This window comes from Trichosurus vulpecula, chromosome 3 (genome assembly GCF_011100635.1).
Source record: "Trichosurus vulpecula isolate mTriVul1 chromosome 3, mTriVul1.pri, whole genome shotgun sequence".
NCBI classification, from domain to species: Eukaryota; Metazoa; Chordata; class Mammalia; order Diprotodontia; family Phalangeridae; genus Trichosurus; species Trichosurus vulpecula.
In genome coordinates, this window is record NC_050575.1 from 38,639,460 (window position 1) to 38,666,509 (window position 27,050).

The 27,050-nt window shown below is 36.8% G+C and overlaps 1 protein-coding gene across 1 annotated transcript in view; it reads left to right on the forward strand.

The window, feature by feature from the left end:
- SLC25A21 (solute carrier family 25 member 21) overlaps window positions 1-27,050 on the forward strand; it is a 765,710-nt gene that overhangs the window by 552,275 nt on the left and 186,385 nt on the right. The gene's annotated exons all lie outside the window — the stretch shown is intronic.

Genomic DNA, 27,050 nt, shown 5'->3' on the forward strand with positions numbered 1-27,050 from the left:
GCAGGCCTTAGGGAGACTGAATCACTGGCAGCACTGGTGGTTTCCAGACCTCTCAGCCCATAGACACCAAAGTGAACTTAAAAGTTCAGCAGAAAAGCTCTATCACACCTGGGTGAGAGTGGAGCAGGCCACACCGGCACAGACCCCAAACACAGTAAATCAGGAGCAGGCCTTGGGAGTGACAGACTCAACAGTAGTAGTAGCTGCTTCTTGAGCTCCCATCCCACAGATGGTAAGGTGGTCTAACAACTGGTCAGAAAGACATTTACAGGGGTCTTTTTACTAGCACTGAGGCAGGACTCTGTTGATTTGCTCATACACAGATCTGGGTCACAGTCCTGCGTGGCTGTCCTGTGGTGAGGAGGAGTAGCCACAGCAGAGGTGGGACCCTCCTCACAGTACCAGGGCAGAAAAGAGTGCTTGTGGTTGCTCACAGACCAAAGCACAGACAAGGAGACTAGTAAATACCTCTCCTTAGATCATACTACCTTGGAAGAGAACTGAAAACTTACAGGTCCCTCTGAAAACAGATGCACAAAAACCCTGAAGCTTGGGACAGCGAGCCCTCTACCCTGAAAAGGTTAGTAATAGGCTGGGAAAATTAGCAAACAACATTAAAAAAAAAAACTCTGACTATGGAAAGTTACTATGGTGACAAGGAAGATCAAAACACACACTCAGAAGACAACAAAGTCAAAGCTCCTACATCCAAAGTCTCCAAGAAAAATATGAATTGGTTTTAGGCCATGGAAGAGCTCAAAAAGGATTTTGAAAATCAAGTAAGAGAGGTAGAGGAAAACTTGGGAAGAGAAATGAGAGTCACGCAAGAAAATCATAAAGACTGATTCAATAGCATGGTAAAGGAGACACAAAAAATACTAAAGAAAATAATACCTTAAAAAACAGACTAGAACTAGGCAAAATGGTAAAAGAGGTCTAAAAAGCCAATGAAGAGAAGAGTGCCTTAAAAAGCAGAATTGGCCAAATGGAAAAGGAGGTCCAAAAGCTTAACTGAAGAAAACAATTCCTTAACAATTAGAATTGAGCAAATGGAAGCTAATGCCTTTATGAGAAATCAAGAAACAATAAACAAAACCAAAAGAATGGAAAAAAAAGGAAGACAATGTGAAATATTGCATTGGAAAAACAACAGACCTGGAAGATAGATCCTGAGAGAAAGAGAAAGGGAGAGGAAGAATGAAGTAAATTATCTCGCATAAAAGAGGCAAGAAAAAGTTTTTATGGTGGGAGGAGAAGAAGAGGGAGGTGAGGGGAATAACATAAACACACAATTGGATATAGAAATCTATCTTACGCTATAGGAAAGTAGAAGGGGAAAGGGAGAAGAGAAAGGGGGAGGTGAAAGAAGGGAGGGCAGATTGGGGGAGGGGGTAGTCAGAAGCAAAACACTTTTGAGGGTGGAAAGGATAAAAGGCAAGAGAGAATAGAATAAATGGGGGGGGAATAGTATAGCGGGAAATACAGTTAGCAGTAGTAGCTGTGAAAAAAATTTTGAAACGGGTTTCTCTCATAAAGGCCTCATTTCTCAAACATATAGAGAACTGAGTCAAATTTATAAAAATTTATAAAAATAACAGCCATTCCCCAATTGATAAATGATTAGAAGATATGATCAATTTTCAAATGAAGTAATCAAAGCTATCTACAGCCATATGCAATAATGCTTTAACTCACTATAGACTGGAGAAAAGAAAATTAAAACAATTCTGAGGTACTACCTCATAGCCATTAGATTGCCAATAGGAAAGAAAAGGTAAATGACAAATGTTGGGAGGGATGTGGGAAAAATGAGGCATTAATGCACTGTTGGTGGTGTGAACTAATTCTACCATTCTATAGACTAATTTGGAACTATGTCCAAAGGGCTATAAAACCCTTTGACCCAGCAATACCACTACTGAGTCTGTATTCAAAAGGAGACTACAAAAAGGAAAAGGACCTATATGTACACAAATAATTATAGCAGCTCTTTTCTGGGGGCAAATAATTAGAAATTGAGGGAATATCCATCAATTAGGGAATGGCTGAACAAGTTGTGGTATGTGATTGTGATGGAATACTATTGTAGTATAAGAAATGGTGAGCAGGATGCTCACAGAAGAACCTGGAAAAACTTGCATGGGCTGATGCAAAGTGAAATGTACTACATACATACAAAGTAACAACAATATTGTTAAGTTGAGCAGCTGTGAATGAACTAGCTATTCTCAGCAATGATCCAAGACACCTCTGATGGACTTACGATGAAAACTGCTATCCATCTGCAGAGAAAGAACTGTTGGTGTCTGAATACAGATTGAAGCATTTTTTCTTTCTTTATTTTTCTTGAGTTATTTTTGTCTGTTATCTTTAAGAACATGATTATTATGGATATGTTTCACGTGACTACACATGGATAACCTATATGGCATCTCTTGCCTTCTCAATAAGGGGGGTAGGGGTAGGGAGGGAGGAAGGGAGAGGGTTTGGAAATCAAAGTTTTAAGAATGAATGTTAAAAATTTTTTTTAATGTAAGTGGGAAAAATAAAATACTAAAAAAAGAAAAGGAAAAAAAATTACAAGAAAGCAAACTTTTGCTTTTTAGTGGAACGTGGTTGTTAATTTGGAAGATTGTTTACAAAAACTAAAAATTTGAAGTATTTGATGAAAGCCTGGGATCTGGTCTAGTTTTGCTTGCTTTTGTTACTTTGCACAATGCCTGACATATTCTGGATACCTAATAAATGCTTGTTGATTGAATGAGCAATTAATTCTTTGATAATTTGTATTTGAAATATCCTTCATAAGATTTTTTGTACATTAATGTTTATATACATAGTTGTACTTTACATAATTCCTCTGTTTCTATAGGGAAAGGGAAGGCATTTATTAAGCATGTACTATGTGCCAGGCACCATGCTAAGTACTTTACAAATATTATTTCATTTGATCCTCATGACAACGCTGGAAGATAGGGACTATTATTGTTCTCATTTCACAGTTGAAGAAACTGAGGCAGATAAAGGCTAAATGATTTACCCAGAGTCACATATGTTTCTGGGGAAAGATTTGAACTCAGATTTTCTTGACTTCAGGCACAGTGTTCTGTCCACTGTGCCACCTAGTTGCTCTAATCTCATTCTTTTCAGTCCTTGATCTTATTTTTTGCTAACAATCCAAAGATTATTTCAATTTATTTTCCTTAGGGGAGAAAAAGTTAATTTGGGTATTTTCTGATTCCCTGGAATATTAATAAATAATTTATGTGCTGATAATAAAAATTTATATGTGAACTATTTTCACATGGCTTGGAAGTTGTAAATTCTTCAAAGTCAGAAACTATGTAAACTTTATTCCAAAACTCTTCTCAACCAAATTCATGCTCATTCTCAATGATTGTCCTTTGTAAATATTATTTAAGATGAGATCCAGCATAGTACAGATGTCCGCAGGAATCTACTAATAAATGGGGGCTGTAATACCATTCATACATTTGCCAACATCCTCAAAATTTTGCCTTTCATCAAGATGTTTTGGGCAGTTTGACCTAAATTTAATACTTCCCTTGGAGTGACCAAAAAGAATTGAGGAACATTCTAATTTGTTGTTACATAATGAATAATATACTACATATATACATATATATGAAAAAACCTAGAATCTGCAGAACTTCATTTCCATTTTGAACTCAAAGTATTTAACGCCAGAGCATCCATTTAGGAGTTAAAGGGATGTTACAGGTCATAGATCTATCATCTCATCTATCTATACAGCATCCCCATAAGTAAATAAATGTGGTGATGTAGTTTCCTTTTGAGAAACATGAAATTGAGAGAAATGCAATGATTCTTTCCAAGGTAATCGATTTGTTGGGCTTCAAAATTTGGGAAAAATATAAAGCCTTATAAGAAATATTGGATTCCTAAGTCATTGTATCTTAAGATTGCTAACATTGTCCTATATGGTAAACAAGTAATTGAAAGGTCTCTTAAGAGAGAATCTTTTCACATGTGGAGATACAGAATGCATTTCTGAATGAAGACACTGACTCACCACATGAGCTTAACTCTTGACCTTTGTTTGATGTCTTTGTCTAATTCAACTGGAAAATTGGTTAATAATAAAAAGAACTTTACTAAACACTAAATAACATATTTAGCTGAGTTTCTCTGGATAAAGATGCCATGGCTGGGAGGATGAAAACTCTCATACTTTTATTTGAAATGTATGTTGAAATATGTGGTTAACAAACTTAGACCAGATGCCAGTAGTATGCAGCTGCTTTTTCTTCCCTTGCTGATGAATACCATGTTCATAATTTCCCCTGTCTGAACATGGAAAAATCAGAGTAAAGTTGAATTGTGAATTCAAAGGAAATTAAACTAGCCAAGTTCTCAGGGCTTTCATAATGGTTAAGAAAAAGGTAGAGTTATATTCTGGTTTTCGAAAATGCTTTCCTCCTAGAATATAACTTTGGGCAATGAAGATATTTCTTTTAATTTTCATTTAATATATTTCTAAATGAGGCAATAGGAATAACCACAAAGACACTATAATTTAAAAAGAGGAAGAAAGATACAATTTGATTCAGTCCAAAACTCTGTACACTAAATTTTTTGGGATGTCATCAACATAACTTTAAAATCTAAATAAAAAAATATCCCACAAGTTGGTACTACCCGTAAAGATACTAAAACGCAAAGAACATTCTGATAAAGTCCTGGAAACTGTAGGAGGCAATGGAAACTGAAATCTCTTCAAATCTGTAACAAAATTTCTTAAAATGGCATTACATACATAATGAATTAGAGGTTATTGTTTGTTTGTTTGTTTTGTTTTTTGTTTTTGCTTTCTGCAAGCTCCAAGCTGTTCCTAGCTATATCAGAAACACTTTGGGGGTATGTAAAGAAAATAGATATAGTTGTGAATCCATGAAGATCTTAGACACTGATTTTTGCTGGATTAGGAAAGAGATTCAAATGTTAACTGAACTTTAGGCTCCCTAAAAGAGTTTAACAATTGGGAATAATTTCAGGATTAATAATTTTGCCATTATAAAGGTTTAGTAAATAATTAAACATATTAGGGGGTTTCAGTTGTATTTTAATTACTGCAACAACTCAAAGGAAGATTGAGAAATGAACAGTTACTTTAAAAGATGTGGCCTGAAAATGACAAGTAAGCATCAGAGGCAACAATTAAACTGTGAGTCATGTGGACCTTGCAGATGAGGTCTACCAGAAAAGAGGAATACTGGACCTTACCTCTGTTACCCATCTGAGTTCTTTCACCTTACTACAACTCAAGAGGACTCCTTAGAGAAGTAAACATTCCTCAGAGGGTGGGAGCCATTACTTAATATTCTAGTGACCCTGAACCGTTCCTCCATTTTGGTACGGGGTAAAGGGAGGGAGTCCACTCACTTAGTCAATAAGTCTTGAAAATTTTATAGATGCCTGGGGAAGGTAGAGATCTCTTGACTCTTTATGGACAGAAGGACAAGTACTTTGCATTTGTTTTTAGGTGGAATAAAATAAAGATGTTTTGATTGCCTGGGTGTTTGCATGTTTAATTTTAAGGATTAGAAAAAAGGAGAAAGAAACAAAATTTCTACCAAAATATCTGAGTTGTATCTGGTGTTTTTCTCTCCCCACTACCACCTCAAAACTTCAAGAAATGTTTCAAATATTAAATAATGAAAACAAGAAGAGAAGAGGATACATGATTCCTGTTAAGGAAAATCCTAAAGAAAAAAAAATAGCAAAAGGTCATATTGCAGGCTAATAGTGCTGTAACCAGCATTATCCATTCATCATCTATAAGACAGCATGGCATAGTAGAGAGCCCTCTTAAGATCCAGGAAGACCTGGGTTCAAGTCTTGCCTCTAATACATTCTGACTGTGTGTCTCAGGGCAAATTACTTCACTGCTCAAAGCTCTAGATAAACTCTCTAAAACTTTAAGTTGTGGAGAAAATTCAAATCTGCTTCCTTAGAGGAAGTTTTTTTTTTTGGCTTTTGGGAATGCTCTATCCTGTTGAATTATAGGCCCAGTTCCTATCTCTATTCTACACCAAGATACTTCTGAATGTGAAGATTAAAGAAAGTTTATATTTCAAATATTGCCTTTGCATATCTATCATGTGTTATACCCACTCTGAATTCCACAACAAGATAAACGTGCCTGTGGGATGCCAATATGTTTAGTTTTCATGGCCTTTTCGAGTCTCCAAGTCACCAGTGATCTAGCTAGGTACCTCAAATTCCTTCAGTGTCCCAAGCTGATAGGCTAGAAAAAGTGTGTCTCAGGAGTAGAGAGTACAGATCACAACCTGCCGTAAATAGAAGCCAGGATGGACAAGTTAAGGGTGTAGTGTAAACCTAGATCCCACCATCATGAGATCACTAAGAGGTCACCAAATACATTTTTAAAGGAAGGGGAAAATAACTATAAAAGAAGAAATTCACTTCCTTCAAGATTACTGGAGTCATTTAGCTGTAATCTTTCCTGCTTTCTTTCTCTCTATCCAATATCCTAATGTAGCAAGAAATGTGAAAATAAGAATTAAGGACTAATAATAAGAAGGAAGAGTGCAGCAAGTTGGCACAGTGGAAGGTCTTCCTGGAATCAGGAAGACCTGAGTTCAAATCCTGCCTCAGACACTTACTATTTGTAATATGGACAAGTGGACAAGTCACTTAACTCTGTTTGTCTCAGTTTCCTCATTCATGAAATGAGCAGGAGAAGGAAATAGCAAAACCATTCCAGTATGTTTGCCAAGAAACCCCCCCAAAAAAGGGGTCACAAAGTGTTGGATAAGACCAAAACATGACTAGACAGCAACAAATTAAGAAAGAAAGAGGGAAAAGGAAAGGACCTTCATAGTAAGGGTATCATATTACACAGCAAAGAGACTGATTAAGATAAAGCAAATGAGTCATCTAGGAAGAGGAGTCAGAGAAATGTATAAATGCCCAAGATTGAAGGAAAACTATAAGGAATAGGAAATAATTATAATAAATTTTAGTGGACCCTTGAAAATGACAATATAAGTAATCTAGGAATCCCCAGTATGGTTTTAAAGATTAAATAAAAGGACTAAGAGAAATAAAGGAGAAAATTAGGACAAAAATCAGAAATCTTGAAGCAATTTATGAGTAAGGAACTTAGATCAAATGTTAGAGAAATTCTCTAAAATAGTAGAATCTCCAAAAAAGAGAATGCCAGATTTGATATGAAAAAATACAGAAAGTATAAGAAATATATTTGGCAAAATCAAAAGATAATGAGATTACAAGAAGAAATTTAATGAAAATACAGTATATTTAGAAAATTTATAGAAAAGCAGAAGTTGCAGTCATGATTTCAGATAAAGCAGCAATAAAAATTTATTCTGTTAAGAGTAATAAATGGGGAAACTAGGTTGTACTTAAAGTAGCTATACGCCTATAGACAATGAAATAATATCATTATTGAACATATATGTACCCAAATGGCATAGTATATAAACTCCTAAAGCAACCAGTGACTGAATTGCAAATATATATGTATATATGAATTATAATTATAGAAGACTTTATTGATCCTCTCAGATATGAATAAAATCAAATTGAAAAATGAAGGAAAATATAGAACTGAACAATCTTGAAAAAATTAAAGTTGAAAGGCTAGTTATAATATCTAAATGTAAATAGTAAAATATATACATATTTCTTAGCATTACCTTCATAAGACAATCATGTGCTAAGATATAAAAATAATAAATGTAAAAGTGAAGAGGTAATAAAAATAGACTTTGTAGATCATAATGTAATAAATCCTATGATCATTTTTTAAAAGAGGCAAAAAAGTACAGACTTAAATGGAGGATAAATAAAAAAAGATAATCTAAACTTAGAAGAATTACATTAAAGAGAATGATGACTATGGCCCAAAGTATCAAAATTTAAGGATATTGTGACAATAGTCCTCTAATCAAAAATATGTCTTTGCAAACATATGAAAGATACAAAAGAAGGTTGATGTACTAAGTATGTAATAATTTTTAAAACTTAGAGAATTCAACCAATTAATAACAATGAAATATGCACAAACCAAGAAAATTTCACAATCTGAGATACAAATAAAATTAAAAATTAAGAAAGAATCTTTAAATAGAAAGAAAACAAGAAAAGGAGAACTAATTATAATAATCAATTTAATTTTACAAAATGTTAGCTAATAATCAAAAAGAAAATGAAATTGCCAAAATATAAAATGAGAGTGAATTCTTAATTAATAAAGAGGAAACAAATTGAATTTTCAGCAACAACAAAATTATGTACCAGCAAAAATAGAGTTTAAAGGTCATGGATAATTATCTATAAAATGTAAAAAAAAATAGCAAAATGAGAAATCAAACTGTTAACCTAAATGTAGTCTGAAAACCAGCAATTTATAAATGAGCTACCTCAGGGTTAAAGTGAGAATGAGTAAAGTGGTCCAGATTTATAAATGAATTATATTAAACATTAGGATAATTTCAATCTATGCTTAAATTATTTTTCTTAATACTAGTCAAATAAGACTACTAAATTTCATTTATGACACAATAATAGTCCTGAAACCAAAACCATAATTCCTCCCATTTTCTTCCTCTACTCTCCTTTGATTCTTCCCCTCTCTCATGTACTTCACCTTTATACTCCATAAAGTAAAATGTGGAACATTTAAAATGTTACAGTGACCAAAACTCCATAAAATCTATATCAGAATTTGGAAGAAAACTTATGACCTCTGTTCTGGGCTTAGGATAGTGCTTGGCACATAGTAGCTGCTTAGCAAATGTTCGTTGATTGCCTGACTGGACTGAATAGATTTGTAAACTGGGAAAGATGATTCTGATAGTCTTTTCCTATTTGCATGATTAATTAATTGAAAAAATGAACTTTTCCCAAAATGACTCTAGCTTATTAACTACCAAATGGATGCTGTTATTGTGCAGTCATTTTTCAGCCATGTCTGACTCTTCATGATTCCATTTGGGGTTTTCTTAGCAAAGATTCTGAAGGTATTTGCCATTTCCTTCTCCAGCTCATTTTACAGATGAAGAACTGAAGCAAACAGGTTTAAGTGACTTGCCCAGGGTCACACAGTAAGTATTCAAGATGAGATTTTAACTCCGGAAGTTGTCTTCCTGACTCCAGGCCTATCCATTGCTCCACCTCACAGTCTAAAGAAATAGATACTTATCATTAAATATAACTTCTAAAATGTTATGGGCCAATGATAAAAATGCTTTATTAATAGTATCATTTCAGCAATATATGATCTATCAGGTTTTATTAATTTCTTTACTGCCTTTCTGACTATTCCTTCTCACAGTTCTTTAATGGTTCCTCTTTCTCCTTCTGCCCTTTAAGCATAAATGCAGTTCCTGGATCATAGAAGATAATTAATGCTTGTTGATTGATTGACTGAAATCTCTTATGGCACTGTCCTTAGACTTTCTCAATGGCTCAGTTATGAATATTACTCCAAAATCTTTATCTCCACTCCTGACATTTCCACTGAGTCCTAATCAAGCATTTCAACAGCCTCTAGGACATCTCCCTTAGATTCCCCAATATCATCCTTCTCCTGAACAATCTAAACCAACATCCCCCTCCTAAAATGTCCTTTTGAGCAGCAGTGCTCAAAATCTCAGTTATTTTTTATTCTTTTCTTTTTTCCCAACATATAATAAGTTGCAAATTTGTATTAATTTTATTCCTGAAATATCTCTACCTGTGTTGTAAGCTCCATCAAGAGCAGGGATGAAGTATTTTTTTTTAATATTGAAATAACAAATGTCTATTATAGTGCCCTTAATAGATGTTAGTCATTGAACATCATTAGTAAATATTTATAGAAATGTTAAAAAAACTACAGCATCAATCAAAACTATTATAATCAAGTTAAATGGAATTCAAGATGGGCCAAATTGGGAACATAATTAACATAAATAATCATATAAATTACAAAACAACAAAACATGATTATGTCAGTAGACACACAAAATAGCTTTCAACAAAATACAGTACTAATTATGTTAAAAACCTAAAAGAGCATATGCATGAAAGGGCCCTTCTTTAATATGATCAGAAGCATATGTCTAAAATGAAGACCTATTATCATTTGGAATGAGGACTACTAGAGGCTTTTCCAGTAAATACAGAATGAAAGGGGGATAAAAAGAACTCCTCCATTATTATTTGCCTCAGTACTAGAATGCTAGCCCTAGAAATAATACAAGAAAAGGAAATAATGAAATAAATAACATCAGAGAGACAACAAAATTATCCCCATCCACAGATGACATGGTGGTTTACATATATAAAGGAGCTGGTCTTTCATAGACCTAATAATAGAAATGGGACTGGTTAATGAGGTGTTAAACTAACTGTAAAAATTTGGCCAGCCAGGTGATACCTTTATGAGGTGCCAATTAATCCCTTGAGTGAATCACAAATGATAGGCCACACTTCCAAGTGACTTTTAAAAGTCAGTTCCAATGACTCCAGGAAAGAGGCTTGAAGAGGAAGCCAAATCCTGAAGACATACTACACTGGAGAAAGGAGAGTCATGAGAAGCCTCATGGAGCTGGAAGAGTAGAAATGCAAGCAGAAGTAACCACTAAAGGAAAAGGGACCAGGACTCTAGGAATGAATCTGCATAGGCAGACTGGGCATGAAGGATGTTGGGATAGAAGTTGTACTGATGAAACACTGTAGACCTCTACATCCCACCATAGTAATGATGTTCTTCTTTTCCCTCCTTGGCCTCCCTCATGAACACTCTGAAGTCTTTTCTTCTGGGCATGAGAAAGTCAGTTTACCTTTGTATCAAGTATTTCTTTGTCTTTATACACAGTGTTGATTATGATCTCTTGCTACTCTGAGTTTACTTATTGGAAATAAGAAGGAAATTGAGGGGAGGGGGAAAGAGATAAATTTAACACTGATGTTTTGTCCTAGAGCATTGTCTCTGGCTGGGGGATCACAGCTATAAAAGATAGAGAGAATTGTGGATTGTTTAATATAGCTCCTCAGAGAAGAGGGGTGGGGTGGGGGTGGGGGTAGGGGATTTATACCAGGAAACCAATCTGGCCTACAAATTAGTAGTAGGTTGAAAGGGATAAATAGAAGTCAAACAACCCTGCTAACCATACTACTCCCAAGTGCCAACACAGAAAACCCTACTGAAAACCTCAGAAAAGACATTAATCAAGTTTCATTAAATTAGTAGGTTATAAAATAAATCCACAAAATCTTCATTTCTATAAATTATTAACAAAAGATAGGAGAAAATACATTAAACATAAAATACATAAAATATTTGAGAGTCAACTTACTGAGTCAAATCCAATGCTTACAACTATGGTACAACTACAAAGACTTCTACAGAGGAAAATACAGGAAGACAAATAATTGAAGAAGAATTTATTGGTCATGGTTAGGCCATGCCAATATAATCAAAATTATGGTGCAGTCTACATTAGTGTACAGATTTGGTGATTTACCAATCAAACTGCCGAGAACTTATTTTATAGATCTGAACATATTAATGAAATTTATTTGGAGGAATAAAAGGTATATAATTTCAAGGAAAATAATGAAAAAAAGTAGGACTAAAGAGGGGCTGAGATTACTAATCTTTATATTATAAAGTACTAATCATAAAAATTTTTTGTCATTGGTTAAAAATGGGAAAGTATATCAGTAGTACAGACCATGTGAAAACAAGACCCATAACTAAATGAATATGCTAGGCCCAAATACTTGGAGGAAGACTCCCTATTTAATAAGAACTCCTAGTAAAACTGAAAACAAGTCTGGCAGAAAATATGTTTTGACTTGAACATTATTCTATGTAACAAAATAAGCTGCAATAGATATATTATCTAAGTGTAAAAGATCACATCGGTTAAAAGAAAAACAAAATAGAAGGTTGTTTCTTTCATGAGTATAGTTAGGGAGTAAATTTCACAACCAAAGAATGTGTAGAAATTATCACAAAGGACAAAAATTAATAAATTCAATATATAAAATTTAAAAGCTTTTGCATAAATAAAACAATGCAGGTAGAATAAAAAGAGAAGTTGTTCAGTGTGGGGAAAATTTTTTGTATCAAATGTAAAAATCTGATACCCAAAATATATAGAAATATATAGAAACTGAAACAAGTATCTAAGACTAAAAGCCATTCCTTTATATAGAAATGATCAAATAATATAAATAATAACTTTCACAAGAATATTAGCAAGCCAGAACAACCGTACCTCACCTAAATATGTTCCAAGTCAGTAATAGTAAGAGAAATATAAATTAAAGTATTCTGAGTTTTCAACATACAACCATCAAATTTCAAAGATAATGAAAAATGGCATTAAGCTTGGTGGAGCTTTAGGAAGACAAGCACACAAACACACTCTGGTTTGGTGCAGATATTTTAGAAAACAATTTGTAATTATGCAAGAAATGTTACCTAGCTTTCTGTACCCTCTGATCCAGCAATCCTACTCCTGGGTATATAGTAGAAGGAAATTAAAGATAAAAAGAAGGGCCTATTACAGTATTTTTATGATAATTTTAAAAAAAACTGAAAACAAAATAGATGCCTGTCAACTGGGAAATGGTTGGACAAATTCTGGTTCATGAATAAAATGGAATACCATATTGTAACAAAAATCAAATATGAGGAATTCAGAGAAATTCAGGTAAACCTTTCATGAAATAATGCAAAGCAAAGAAAGAACCAGGAAAAAAATACTCACCAACAATGAACAACAAAAGAAAACTAAAAGGCAGCTAAACTAAGATCAAATTCATTGATCAATGTCAGTGCCAGGGTACAGATAATGAAACACAGCTTCCTTCTCTTGGACAGCAAGGGGAGAGAACGTGTGTGTGTGTGTGTGTGTGTGTGTGTGTGTGTGTGTGCAGGGGAATGGATATATCTGACTATGAATATATTATCTGGGTCACTTGTTTCCATCAATTTTTTTTGTTGTTGTTTTTGAAGTATAAAAAAGGAACTAGTAAAACTATAGATGCACATGGAATTCATGTTCCTCCTTGTTGGTGAAATTAAGATCCAGAATAGAAATTCACCTTGTTAATTGTCCAAGTGTTTGAAGCATAAATTTATCATTAAATCAAGAAATCATTAGTTACTCTACTTTCAGCAGAGGGAGAAAGCTTCAGTGCATTTTCAGATAATTGAAATTCCAATTATTGGTACATTTGTGGTACATTTCCCTATTTTCCAATCTATTTCTTCTTTACCAGGTGATCTGCAATATACACTGATGACAGTATCACCAGTTTCTCCTTTTGTTTACCTTCACCCATATGCTCTCTACCATACATACCTACTTTTGATTTTTGCTTTTCCTCATATAACTATTCTTAATAAAGAACGCTATCCAGTTCACTTGTCTCTGCCTCCTTATAACTACTGCATTCTTTTGACAGGCCAGGAATCTGTCATTCCCAAGTCTTAAGGCAGGTCTAAAAATCCAAGTCCTTGTTCTCAGATATTTTCTAAGTTGGTGGCTCCCTTTTAGATTCTTTATGTTCTGAAACCTTTGTATTCAATCAGCAGCACTCATTAATTCAATTTGTTGCTTTAAATTTATTGTAAGTCTTACATCCCAAGTTGCTTCTGCAAGTACTATTTTTGTCCACGTGAATCACCAAAAGTGAGCAATAGTCACCCAGTTTGACAGATTTCTGTCGGTTTTGTCAAGTCTTTGATAACTGCCTGGGGGAAGACAGATTAGTAAATAGTTGCTTCAATATTCCTCAGCTAAGAAACAAAACCTTTATCTGCCTTTTCTTTCTTGATTTTTACTGGATGTCTCCTTATTTCAGAGTAACTGTGGATCATCAAGATTAAACAGTTGCTTCCTCCTCAGTGTCCAGATCCTTTCTCTTCAGCAAAATACTTGTGGCTATATGGAGATAACTCCATATATTTAAAGGTCTTTCTTCTCTTTGAAACAGTAGGGAATGTCTTTGTGGAGGATAGATTTGGACTGCTGGTACTAATCCTTTCTGCTTCCTTCTCCCAAGAGAGTTGCTTAGCCACACCTCATGACAACAAGTTACTTTTAACCTAGAGGCTACATAATTACCTTCAGATCTACATGGTTGCTTTCTCTCTGATTTTATAGAATTTATATCAGGCAAAAAAATTATTAATACAATCACAATACCCTTCTCAGGCAAACCCCTAAAATTCCAGCAGAGACTTGGCTTTCTGCCCAAATTTAAATTTTGTGTTTACTAGCTAATCCCTGGCTTCTATATTATTGAGGCAAAACCAGCACACAAGAATTTCTTAGTTAAAAGTGGCAAGCTAAATGCTTGTTACTGGACAGGCCTGGGGAATAAAAGTTGGAGAAAAGGTAGACCTTTCTGAATTTCCCCAGTTCTTGAAGAATTGAGAAAAATTGGCAACTTCGTCTGAGAGATGCCAGCAGGGACCCTACAGCTCACTTTGATCTCTCCCTTTTCTGTCATAGACCATCTCTCCTTTCAGTTTCTTTTTCAATCTGATGCTCCTGTGCTGTGGATCCTTACAAGATCAGCTCATTAAGTCCAGGAAAGAGTTGAGGACTCTCTTTCCCCATGACTGCTGCTTCTCTGCTGGTTTAATACCTATTCCTTCCTCTCGGTCTGTATTCTCTCTGTGTGTCTCCTTAAAAATTCCTGGATGTAATTCAATTCTCATTCCAGCTCAGAGATGGTGATGATGCAAAATCACTATCAAGGTGCTGTTAAGCCAATCAGTAAATGAGAAGGTCTTACCCCACCCTTTTGAGTAGGCTTCAGGTGAGGCTCCAGGTGGGGCCCATGAAGGGAGGTCTGATTATATTTTTGCTCCCAAGTAGGCCCAAAGCCCCTAGCTACTGGGTGCTGGGCCAACGTGGGTGGGAGGCCCCCAGGGTCCTGGGGGGAGTTTCTGGGACCAGAACCTATAGTGGGCACCTGGGTTCTGGTCACTCAGATGATGTTCTAGTCGATTGGATAACGTCTAATGCATAGAAAGAGAGAGCACAGCTTGGAGATTGAGACATGGTGGAGGCAGGAGAAGGAGAAGCAGTGGAAGCAGCAGCAGAAGCCTAAGCAGAAGGAGCTGAAGCAGCAGGCACTGCTGAGGGCAGGACTGACTCACATGCAGACCAGAGAGTGCTGAGCAAGGGCTTGAGGCCAGTGGGTAATCTTCTTACTGGAGGGCCCTAGCATTGGGGGGAAGCAAGAATATGATCTGGCTTACTGTCACAATGTTTTTCTGTAACCTCCTGGTTACTATTGTGAGGCAAACTTATTGGGCCTGGAAGCTTTTGGTCAGGATATTGAATTAGGGACATTGGTCTGTGGGTCTGCTACTTTGGAGCTTGAATAAATACTTTAATTCCTCTGCCTTCTACTTAGAGAATTCCTTATATCCTGAAATTCTGAACCATTCAGGCATATTCATGATTTTCTTTGAAATCAAGAATTCTGCCTTCATGTTATAGGTGGTGATGGAAAGTTTGTCCCTCTGAACTAAACTGCTCAGGATGCCAGTCAGTTCTCAAGCTTTTATTACATTCCTCCATGGATTTTGGAACTTTTCAGCTTCTTTCAAAATCAACTGTGGCAGCTGAGACCTGGAAAAAAGTGGGGAATAGAAGGAAGCATTACTACCTAGCTATCCCCACAACAACTTCCACAAAAATTGAAGAAGAGTACTGAATCAAATAGTGAACAGGGAATCCAAGGATTCCTCTATTTGATTCAGTGATTCACTTTTCAGGTCAGAATAGGAAGATGGATAGGGGCTATCTTCTGAGACTATAGGCACCAAAGAATATGCAGCAAGGGATATCCCAAACAGAGCCTACCCTCACAGGGATTAAATTGAGCCTGGAGACTATGCATTAGAGAAACTAGCAGTCACAAAGCCAACAGGGATTGGATCAAATGATGTTTACATACAGGGGAGAGTAACAAGAGCCAGCCAGAATTTGTGATGCTCTGTCTCCAGAGCTGAGTCCCTGATCCAGTATGGAGTGAGGAGAAGGCAGGTGACCAGGTACACAGAGTGAAAAGGAGCACTTATGACTATTTATGAAAAGTAGGAGCAGTCACAGATCCTGATGAGAACTGACCTGCGGCTGTATGCTGGTCAAGGAACAGAAAGAAAAGCAAGGAGGAACTGAACATCTTGACTCAAGCCTGAGGCCTGTAGTTTAATGATCAGGGCCAGAAGTTCAAAACAAAAGGAATCAATGAATAAATGTTTATTAAGCATCTATTATCTGCCAGACTCTGTGCTAAGTTCTGGGGATATAAAAAGAGACAGTAATTTCCCTCAGGGAGCTTACAGTCTAATGGAGGAGATAATATGAAAACAAATATATATGATGCAAGATATATACAAGATAAATAGGAAATAGCTAAAAGAGGGAGGGCACAGGAATTTAGAGAGCTAAGGAAAGATTTACAAGGCAACTAGTTTTTACAGTGGATGAACACTGGACCTGGAATCAGGAAGATCAGAATTCAAATCTTGCCTCAGACACTAGTTGTGTGTCCCTGGGTAAGTCATTTAACCTTGCTTGCCTCAGTTACTCAATCTTTAAAATGAGCTAGATATGGAAATGGAAAACCATTCCAATATCTTTGACAAGAAAACCCCAAATGGGGTCATGAAGAGTTGGACATAACTGAAAAACAACATAACAACAGGGAAGACTTCCTATAAAAGGTGGTATTTTATTTGGGTATTAATGGAAACCAGGGGGCTCAGTAGTCAGAGCAAAGGAGGGAGAGCATTCCAGGCGAGGGAGACAGCCAGAGAAAATGCCTGGAGTGCAGAGATGGAGTGTCTTGTTTGTGAACAGTCAGGAGGCCAGAGTCACTGGATTGAAGAACACATGTGAGGGAGTAAGGTGTAACAAGGGTGGAAATATAGGAGGGGGCTAGATTATGCAGGGCTTTGAATGCCAAACAGCATTTATATTTGCTTCTAGAGGCAATGAGAAGCCATTGTAGTTTGTTGAGTGGCGGGGGCAAGAGGGAATGACATGATCAGACATTCACTTTAGGAAAATCAGTTCAAGTGGCTAAATGAAGAATGGATTGAAGTAGGAAGAAACTTTAGGCAGACAGACTTACCAGAAGGCTGTTACTGTAATAATCAAGGCCTGCACTAGAGTAGTGGCAGTGTCAAATAAGAGAAGGGGGCATATTCAAGAGATATTGCAAAGATGAAATCAACAGGCCTTAGCAATAGCTTGGATATGGAGAGTGAGAGATATTGAGGAATCCAGGATGACTCCTGGATTGTGAGTCTGAGGGATTGGGAGGATGATGTTGCCCTCTATGGGTAATAGAGAAGGTATAAGGTGGAGGGAAGGGTTTTGGGGAAAATGTAATGAGTTCTATCATGGACATACTGAGTTTTAAGATGTCTACTGGACATCCAGTTCAAGATGTCTGAAAGGCAGTTAGAGATATGAGATTGGAGGCCACCACAGAAATTAGGCAGGATAGGTAGATTTAAAAATCATCACCATAGAGGTGGTAATTAAGTCCATGGAAGCTTAATAAGATCACCAAGTGAAGCAGTATGAAGGAAGAAGAGAAGAGTGTCCAGGATTGAACCCTGAGGGACACCTATGATCTAGCAGGATCTAGAAAAAGTGACTAAGATGGAGCCATCAGACAGCTAGGAAGAGAACTAGGAGCAAGTGGTGTCCTGAAAACGCAAAGTGAATAGAGAATCAAGACAGAGAGTGATCAACAGCATCAAAAGGCTGCAGAGGGGTCAAAGAGAATGAGGATTGAGGAAAGGCCATTGAAGTTGCAACTGAGAGATCATCAGGTAACTTTGGAGAGAACACGTTTCAGTGGATTGATAAGGTCAGAAGCCATATTGTAAGGGGTAAAGAAGAGAGTGAGAGGAAAAGGGGAGGCACCTATTGTAGATGGCCTGTTCAAGAATTTAGTCACAAAGGGCAGAAGAGATATATGATAATAGTTTGCAGAGATGGAAGGATTGAGTGAGGGTTTTATTTTCTCAGGATAGTGAAGACCTAGGCATGTTTGTTGGCAGTAGTATATATGAGAGAGAGAGAGAGAGAGAGAGAGAGAGAGAGATTGAAAATAAGTGAAAGAGTGAGGATGACAGAGGGGAAAATCTGTTGGAGGAGACAGGATGGAATGGGATCATAGGAAGAAGTAGAGAGTTTAACCTTGGTGAGAAGTAAGGCCACTTTATCATGTGAAACAGGAGTGAAGGAGGAGAAAGTGGCAGAAGGCTCCTGAGTGATGGAAGAGGAGAAAGAGGGGAGAAGAGGGAGCTCATGAAAAAAAATGGCCTCAATTTTTTACAAATAAAATTTGAGACAAGGTCCTCAGCTGAGATATTGGGCAGGGTGGGGGGGGAAGAGGAGACATGGAAGGTTTGAGAAGGAATGATAAGGTTTGGAAGAGCCTCTGTGGAGAGTGGTAAGGGCATTTCAGAATTGTTACCTGTGGAGGTGGTATATTTGTGGATGACGGCAAGATCAAGAGTATGACTATCTTTATGTGTGGCTATGGTGGGGTAGAGGAGTAGCTCATGAAAGATGAATAGGTTGAATAACTGAGTGGTTACAACCTATGAAAAAGAATCGATATGTATATTTAAGAGAGAAAAATTGTAAGCCAGAAATTGAACTCATTGTGGAAGGAAAGGGAATGTGGTCTGTAAACAACATTTCCCAGGATTTTGGCTGTGTGATGGATATGAATAGCATGAACCTCAAAGGAAGAGAGATTACTAAGTAGCAGAGGAAGAGGGAGAATCTGAAAGTGGCAATGGAATGCAAGGACCAGTCCTGGACCAGTGAGCTAAATGAAGGTACAGCCAGTACTGGAAAAGGAAGACTCTGGGTCTATTGCTTTGAACTTACAGAGACTATCATCTAGGTGACATGGACTGGGATGTATAGCCATCTATTAGAATTCCAACCAGCAGATGGACATCAGACCCAAACCAGGTACCCAATCTAAGCTGTCCCTGAAATTCTTGGGTTTTTTTTTGGGGGGGGGCGGGCAATTGGGGTTAAGTGACTTGCCCAAGGTCACACAGCCAGTACATGTGTCCAGTGTCTGAGGCTGGATTTGAACTCAGGTCCTTCTGACTCCAGGGCCAGTGCTCTACTCACTTTGCCACCTAGCTGCCCCAGTCCCTGAAATTCTTGAGAAACACAGCACTCAATGTCAAGAAAAAGCAGCATCAGTATCTTAGAGGATAAGAATCATAACCAAAAAAGACCCACACATTCCTTCCAGAAGGGCACAGAGCCTAGCTCTGACACAAAGTCTAAATTCATAAGATAAATCTGAAGAATAAGTAAACAAAGAAAGAAATTCCCTTGATAAAGGACTATTTTGGTCATAGGGACACCCAAGTCATAAACCCAGAAAAAAAATCTCTACATCTATACGCAACGCATCAAAGAAGAACAGCTTGCATACAAAGTTAACTTGAGTTGCTGGAACAAATGAAAGAAGAGTTTTTTTTTTTTTAGTTAAAAAAGATATTATAAATGAAATAGGAATGTTAGAGGAAAGTATAGGAAAAGAAATGAGAGTTTTGGAGGACAAACTTGGAATAACAATTAACAGTGTGATATAAGAACAATACCTTACCCAATAGCAGACTCCTTGTAAATTAAAATTGGCTATAATAGAAGTTAATGACTTCATGAGTAAACAAGAAAAAATTAAAACAAAGTTGAAAGACCAAAAGGGTAGAATTAAACAATGTCTTGGAAAATAGATCAAGACATAAATTAAGAAACATTGAATTACCTGAAATCCATGACCAAAAATGTAATCTGAATATATTTCAAGAATTCATGAAAGAAAACATAGATCTATTGGAATCAGATAGGAAGAGAAACATAGGAGGAATCTACTAGTCTCCTACCCAAAGAAACCCCCAAATGAAAAATGCCAGGGCAATATAACCAAGATCCAGAGCTCCTAAATCAAAGGAAAAGCACTGCAAACAGCCAGAAAGAAAGACTTCAAGTCCCAAAGAGCCACAGTCAAGAACACAGAAGTTTATGGAACCATGACCATAAAGTAGAGAGCTTGGAATAAAATATTCCAAAAGGCAAAAGATTTAGGATTATATCTAAGAATAATTTATCCAGAAAAAAATAAGTACAATCTTACAGGTGAAAAATAGACTTTTAATGAAATGGAGGTAGTGGTGGTGGTGGTGGCAGCGGCAGCAGCTGCTGCTGTTGCCGTGTCAGCAGCTAGGAGATTCAGTTAATAGTGTTAAGCTTGGAATCAGGAAGACCTGAGTTCAAATAAAGCTTCAGATACTTACTAGTTGTGTGACCCTGGGCTAGTCACTTAAATCTGCCTCAGTTTTCCTCAGTTTATCTGTTAAATAAGCTCTAGGGGAAAAAAAAGTTTTGTTGTGTCAAATAATTGGAAATTAAGGGGTAAACATCAATGTGAGAACAAATTATGGTTTCTGAATATAATGAAGGTTTCATAAAAAATGACAAAAGGGATGGATTTAGAGAAATCTGAGAAGACTAGTATGAACTGATGTATAGGGAACTAAGCAGAACCAGGGAGGCAATTTATACAATAACAACAATGAGGAAAAAAGTAAACTACTTTGTTTTTTTTAAAATTTATTTATTTAACATATTTAGTTTTCAGCATTGACTTTCACAAGAGTTTGAATTACAAATTTTCTCCCCATTTCTCCCCTCCCCCCCACTCCAAAATGACATATATTCTGGTTGCCCTGTTCCCCAGACAGCCCTCCCTTCTGTCACCCCACTCCCCTCGCATCCCCTTTTCCCTTCCTTTCTTGTAGGGCAAGATAAATTTCTATGCCCCATTGCCTGTGTATCTTGTTTTCTAGTTGCATGTAAAAACTTATTTTTTTGTTTTTGTTTTTGAACATCTGTTTTTAAAACTCTGAGTTCCAAATTCTGTCCCCTCTTCCCTTTCCACCCACCCTCCCTAAGAAGTCAAGCAATTCAACGTAGGCCACATGGGTATCATTATGTATAACCCTTCCACAATACTCATGTTGTGAAAGACTCACTATATTTTGCTCCTTCCCAACCCATCCTCCTTTATTGAATTTTATCCCTTGACCCTGTCCCCTTTTGAAAGTGTTTGTTTTTGACTACATAGTCACCCCCATCTGCCCTCCCCTCCATCATCCCCCCCCCATTTTATCTTCTTGCCTCTTCTTTCCTGTGGGGTAAGATACCCAATTGGGTATGTATGGTATTCCCTCCTCAGGCCAAATCTGATGAGAGCAAGATTCACTCATTCCCCCCTCACCTGCCCTCTCCCCTCCTCCCACAGAACTGCTTCCTCTTGCCACCTTTATGCAAGATAATCCACCCCATTCTATCTCTCCCTATCTCCCTCTCTCAATATATTCCTCTCTCATCCCTTAATTTGATTTTATTTCTTTTAGATATCTTCCCTTCATCTTCAACTCACCCTGTGTCTGCTCCCTCTCTCTCTTTCTCTCTCTCTCTCTCTCTCTCTCTCTCTCTCTCTTTCTCTCTCTCTCTCTCTATATATATATGTATATACATATATATATACACACGCATGCATATATACATACATACACATTCACTTACATATATATATATATATAAACATATACATATATATGCATATTCCCTTCAGCTACCCTAATACTGAGGTCTCATGAATCATACACGTCATCTTTCCATGTAGGAATGTAAACAAAACAGTTCAACTTTAGTAAGTCCCTTGCAATTTCTGTTTCTTGATTACCTTTTCATGCTTCTCTTGATTCTTGTGTTTGAAAGTCAAATTTTCTATTCAGCTCTGGTCTTTTCACTGAGAAAGCTTGAAAGTCCTCCATTTTATTGAAAATCCAAATTTTGCCTTGGAGCATGATACTCAGTTTTGCTGGGTAGGTGATTCTAGGTTTTAATCCTAGCTCCATTGACCTCCGGAATATTGTATTCCAAGCCCTTTGATCTCTTAATGTAGAAGCTGCCAGATCTTGGATTATTTTAATTATGTTTCCACAATACTCAAATTGTTTCTTTCTGGCTGCTTGCAGTATTTTCTCCTTGATCTGGGAGCTCTGGAATTTGGTGACAATATTCCTAGGGGATTTAATTTGGGGATCTATTTGAGGAGGCGATCGATGGATTCTTTCAATTTCTATTTTGCCCTGTGGCTCTAGAATATCAGGGCAGTTCTCCTTGACAATTTCTTGAAAGATGACATCTAGGCTCTTTTTTTGATCATGGCTTTCAGGTAGTCCAATAATGTTTAAATTATGTCTCCTGGATCTATTTTCCAGGTCAGTGGTTTTTCCAATGAGATATTTCACATTGTCTTCCATTTTTTCATTCCTTTGGTTCTGTTTTATAATATCTTGATTTCTCATAAAGTCACTAGCTTCCACTTTTTTTTCCACTTCCACTAATTTTTAAGGTAGTATTTTCTTCAGTGGTCTTTTGGACCTCTTTTTCCATTTGGCTAATTCTGCCTTTCAAGGCATTCTTCTCCTCATTGGCTTTTTGGAGCTCTTTTGCCATTTGAGTTAGTCTGTTTTTTAAGGTGTTGTTTTCTTCAGTGTATTTTTCAGTATTTTTTTGGGTCTCCTTTAGCAAGTCATTGCCTTGTTTTTCATGGTTTTCTCACATCCTTCTCATTTCCCTTCCCAATTTTTCCTCTACTTCTCTAACTTGCTTTTCCAAATCCTTTTTGAGCTCTTCTGTGGCCTGACAGCAGTTCATGTTTTTCTTGGAGGCTTCTGTTCTAGGCTCTTTGACTTTGTTAACTTCTTCTGTCTGTATGTTTTGGTCTTCTTTGTCACCAAAGAAAGAATCCAAAGTCTGAGACTGTATCTGGGTGTGTTTTTGCTTCCTGGCCATATTCCCAACCAACTAACTTGACCCTTGAGTTTTTCAGCAGGGTATGACTGCTTGTAGACTAAAGAGTCCTATGTTCCGTGTTTGGGGGGATGCTCCAGCTCTGTCACACCAGCACTCCTCCTTCCCCAAGAACCCCCAACCCGGACTGGGCTTAGATTTTCAGAAGGCTGTGCACTCCTGCTCTGATCTGCCACTTAATTCCTCCCACCAGGTGGGCCTAAGGCCAGAAGCAACTGCAGCTGTAGCTGCCCCACCTCTGCTGTCCCGGGGGCAGTGGCTGAACCTCTAACTCCTTCCATTCCAGCAGCTTTTCCCACTAACCTTCTCTGCTGTCTTTGGTGTTTGTGGGTTGAGAAGTCTGGTAACTGCCACAGCTCACTGATTCAGGGCGCTACAGCCCGCTTCGTCTGGCTCCTGGTCTGGTTGGTCCATGGCACTCACACTGGGCTCTGCTCTGCTCCACTCCCAGCTCCCAGCTCCATGTGGGATAGACCTCACCCAGAGATCATCCAGGCTGTCCTGGGCTGGAGCCCTGCTTCCCTCTGCTCTTTTGTGGGTTCTGCAGTTCTAGAGTTGGTTCAGAGCCATTTTTTATAGGTTTTTGGAGGGACTTGGCCGGGAGCTCACGCTAGTCCCTGCTTTCCAGCCGCCATCTTGGCTCCGACCCCCCCCCCCCCCAAAGTAAACTACTTTGAAAAAGTTAAGAACTTTGATTAATAGAAAATCCAATCACAACACCTGGGGACTAATGATAGAGGAGGCTTACCTCTTCCTGACAGAGAAGTGATGGACTGAAGAGGCAGAAACAAGACACATATTTTTGGACATGGCTAATTAGGGAATTAATTTTGCTTCACTGTGAATATTTGTTTCAAGTTCTCTCTCTCACTCTCAACCCTTCCACATTGGAAGGAAAGGTGAGAAGGAAAGAACATGCTCATTTAAAAAAAAATCAGCCACAATATACTTGACATCTTGAATTTTACATTATAACAGCAAATTGCATCATCACTCAACAGAAGAAGGACAATTAACCTGGCATCCTGGGTGATAATTTTAGGGTGCCAATCTCAACAGTTATACTTAAACAATGTATGCAACAGACCTAGTACAATTCAGAGAATCAATTGACACACTACTTTGGTGACTATGGTCTAAATTGTAGGCATTTTCCCAATACAAGCACGTTCATTGTGGAAGTATATTAAAAACTTGATTTTATTTCAACTCAATAGAAATATTGAGAAAGTTAAATAAATGAAAATTGTTTCTGACAGGTGCCCAATACTCTGCATATAGTATTAATTTTTTTCTTTGATACTATATGACACAAAGAAATATATATTAAAGTAAAGTAAATCAAAGCAAAAAAAAATTAGTAGGCCTATAAAATGTCAAAATAAGAAAAATAACCAGATTACTTCCACATAGATAACAGCAAAAATAAGTCTAATTAGTAAATAATACAGTTGCAATATATTCATGATGATAATACAAAACTAATAAACACAAGGGAAAAAAGAAGTATATTATCATGCAGTAATTAACATATGTATTAGTGCATTGTGTCATTATGTGCAAGCTGCATATTAGCAATATCATCTGGCTACATATGTAACCATTTCAACTGGGATAACATAAAGTAGTCTTGTCACTGAATAATCCTCAATCTTCTATTACCTGCCAACCCTTTTTATATAAGTGCTAGTTGACTAGCACTAGTTGAGCTAATCAAAATCCTCATCAGAATTATAGTCCTGACATCCTTAACCAGAAGTTTTAGAGAGCCACACTGGCTAGTGTTGTTACTGCTCTTAGTGGGGCATAGTTATACTGTTATGATACCTTTTTTCTGTGTCACATTCTTCTACTTTCCAGGATTTCTCAGATTTATTTCCTTATTTGTTCTTACCTTGAAGCCTTTTCTTACTAGAGCTATCAAAAAAAGTCAATCAAATAGGATTTCGAATGCCTTCAATTATCTTTCTACAAATTGATATTAGCCTCAATTATTTCCATGCTTAAAGAATCCCATCATTTATTCAATGTGATTTCTCCCTCCAGCTGTGCAGATTGCAACTCCCCTGTGCCTCTACTTGTTATCGTCAAAAACAAAACAAACAAACAAAAATCATGACCCTGAAGCCAAATAGAAATGAGCCTCTCCAAACTTATTTCATCTTTGGTCTATATGTAGTTCATCATGAAGCCCATACTTGAAGCTTCTCCAGCATAGTAGAGCAAATGCTCTACTTGGCTTCAAAAAACCAAGCTCACCTTTGCACTTCAGTGAGACATCAGAGTAGGATTTTGATGGAAAGCTTTTTATTAGAGTAGCAAAAATAATCTACCATCACTTTTATATTCTACTGGGGAAAAATGTTCCTGTAGGGAATAAAAATCTTCAGTGTCACTGTCTTCTTTCATTACAAGAAAATGGACACCTCTGATATAAAATATAATTGAGAGACATTAAAGTAAGAGTGTATCTTTATTACATATTAAAGATCATAGAACAATTTTTTAAGAAAAAGCAGAAGTGCTAAATTTGATGAAACATTTCTTGGGATTTAGTTCATGTGCTGAACAACTGTCTGTTAAATTATTCTACATGATTACATTTTACATTTGGATCTCTGTATGTTTGTTTTAGTTTAAGAGCCAGTACGTATAGAGACAAAGCTTTGACAGCAGAGGCAAAACCACCAGGAGTATATTTGTTTATTGAGGACTGACAGCTTTATGGCTAACATAAAAATAATTGAATGTTTATTGGGGCAAATGTTTGGACAGAGGATTAACTGAAACTACTGAATGGAGAAAATCTTTTCATCCTTTTCAGTCTTTGCAAATAAGATTTGGGAACAGCTACATAAAAACATTTTGTGCCCAATAGCCTTTGCACTGTTTTCCTAATTGTTTCCATTTAATCCTCCCTCTCTGCCCACTCCCCCAAATTATGGTGGTAATGTAAAGATTTGATAGTAAAAGCGATTCCCTAAAAAGGAATGGGCTAATATCTTGGAGTTTCTTATGTAAAATTTATTCTAAACATTCTGGATGCTTGATAAAGTGACTCAAAGTCTCTAATCTGACCACTTAAACATTTAAGTTCTGAAAATTAAGAGCAGCAGAGAATATGATCATTTTCTAGGGTTATATGCTTATGCGTGATGTACATTGGGTTTCTTGAACTTTGATACTCATTGTTTTCATGAAGAAAATAAAACAGATTTTAGCTGGTCTTTAGTTAAGAATTGAGGTTTTTCCCATTTTTGCACTGATGTTTTGTTTGTAAATAGAATATGGAAATTTAGAAAGCTCTAAAAGAAAAGTGAGATTTCCCTAAAGAGAACTTTAAGTTTTTCTTTCTAAAGAAGCATTACTAAACATGAAGGTGATGATGATTACTGGTACTAAAATGCCCTCTTATTCTCATGTTTTTCCTTTTAAAGTTCAGGAGACTTTTCATGTTAGTTAATTCAAGCTGGTAAAAAGGACTTGCACTACTCAACCCTTCCCCCATTCACCACCTCTATTTTATTCTTCAGTAAAGTTAGGGGCAGAAAGGTTAAGTAACTAATTGAAGGTCATCTAGGAAGTCGGTGGTAAAGCTGGAAATAGAAACCAGGTTTCCTCACCTAAAGCCTAAAGGCCAGCTATAAACCATGTTACACTTTCAGTGCAAAAAATAAAACATCAAAAAAAGCCACATAACCCCTGACAAAGGTGACGTTTGTATTCTTTTCTCCTTGAGAAATAGAATATGGTTTTGTTCAGATTCCTTTGTTGGGATGTGGGAAAGGATGGGGATGGAAGGTGATGGAGAGAGAGGGGGAGAGAAAGAAGGGTATGAGTCTTATGATAAAGAAATTTATTGATAAAGAAAACTTTCAGTGAGCGAGCAAACCAGGGGTGTGCTGCTAAAATGTTTAATGACCCTTTCTCTTGGTAGAATGCATGCTGGACACACATTTAAGTTTAATCTGCATTATTAGTTATTTTCTACATCAATTCTTAAATCTAGACAACCAACAAAACAATAAATCAAGCCCTGAGGTGCAAATGCTCACACTG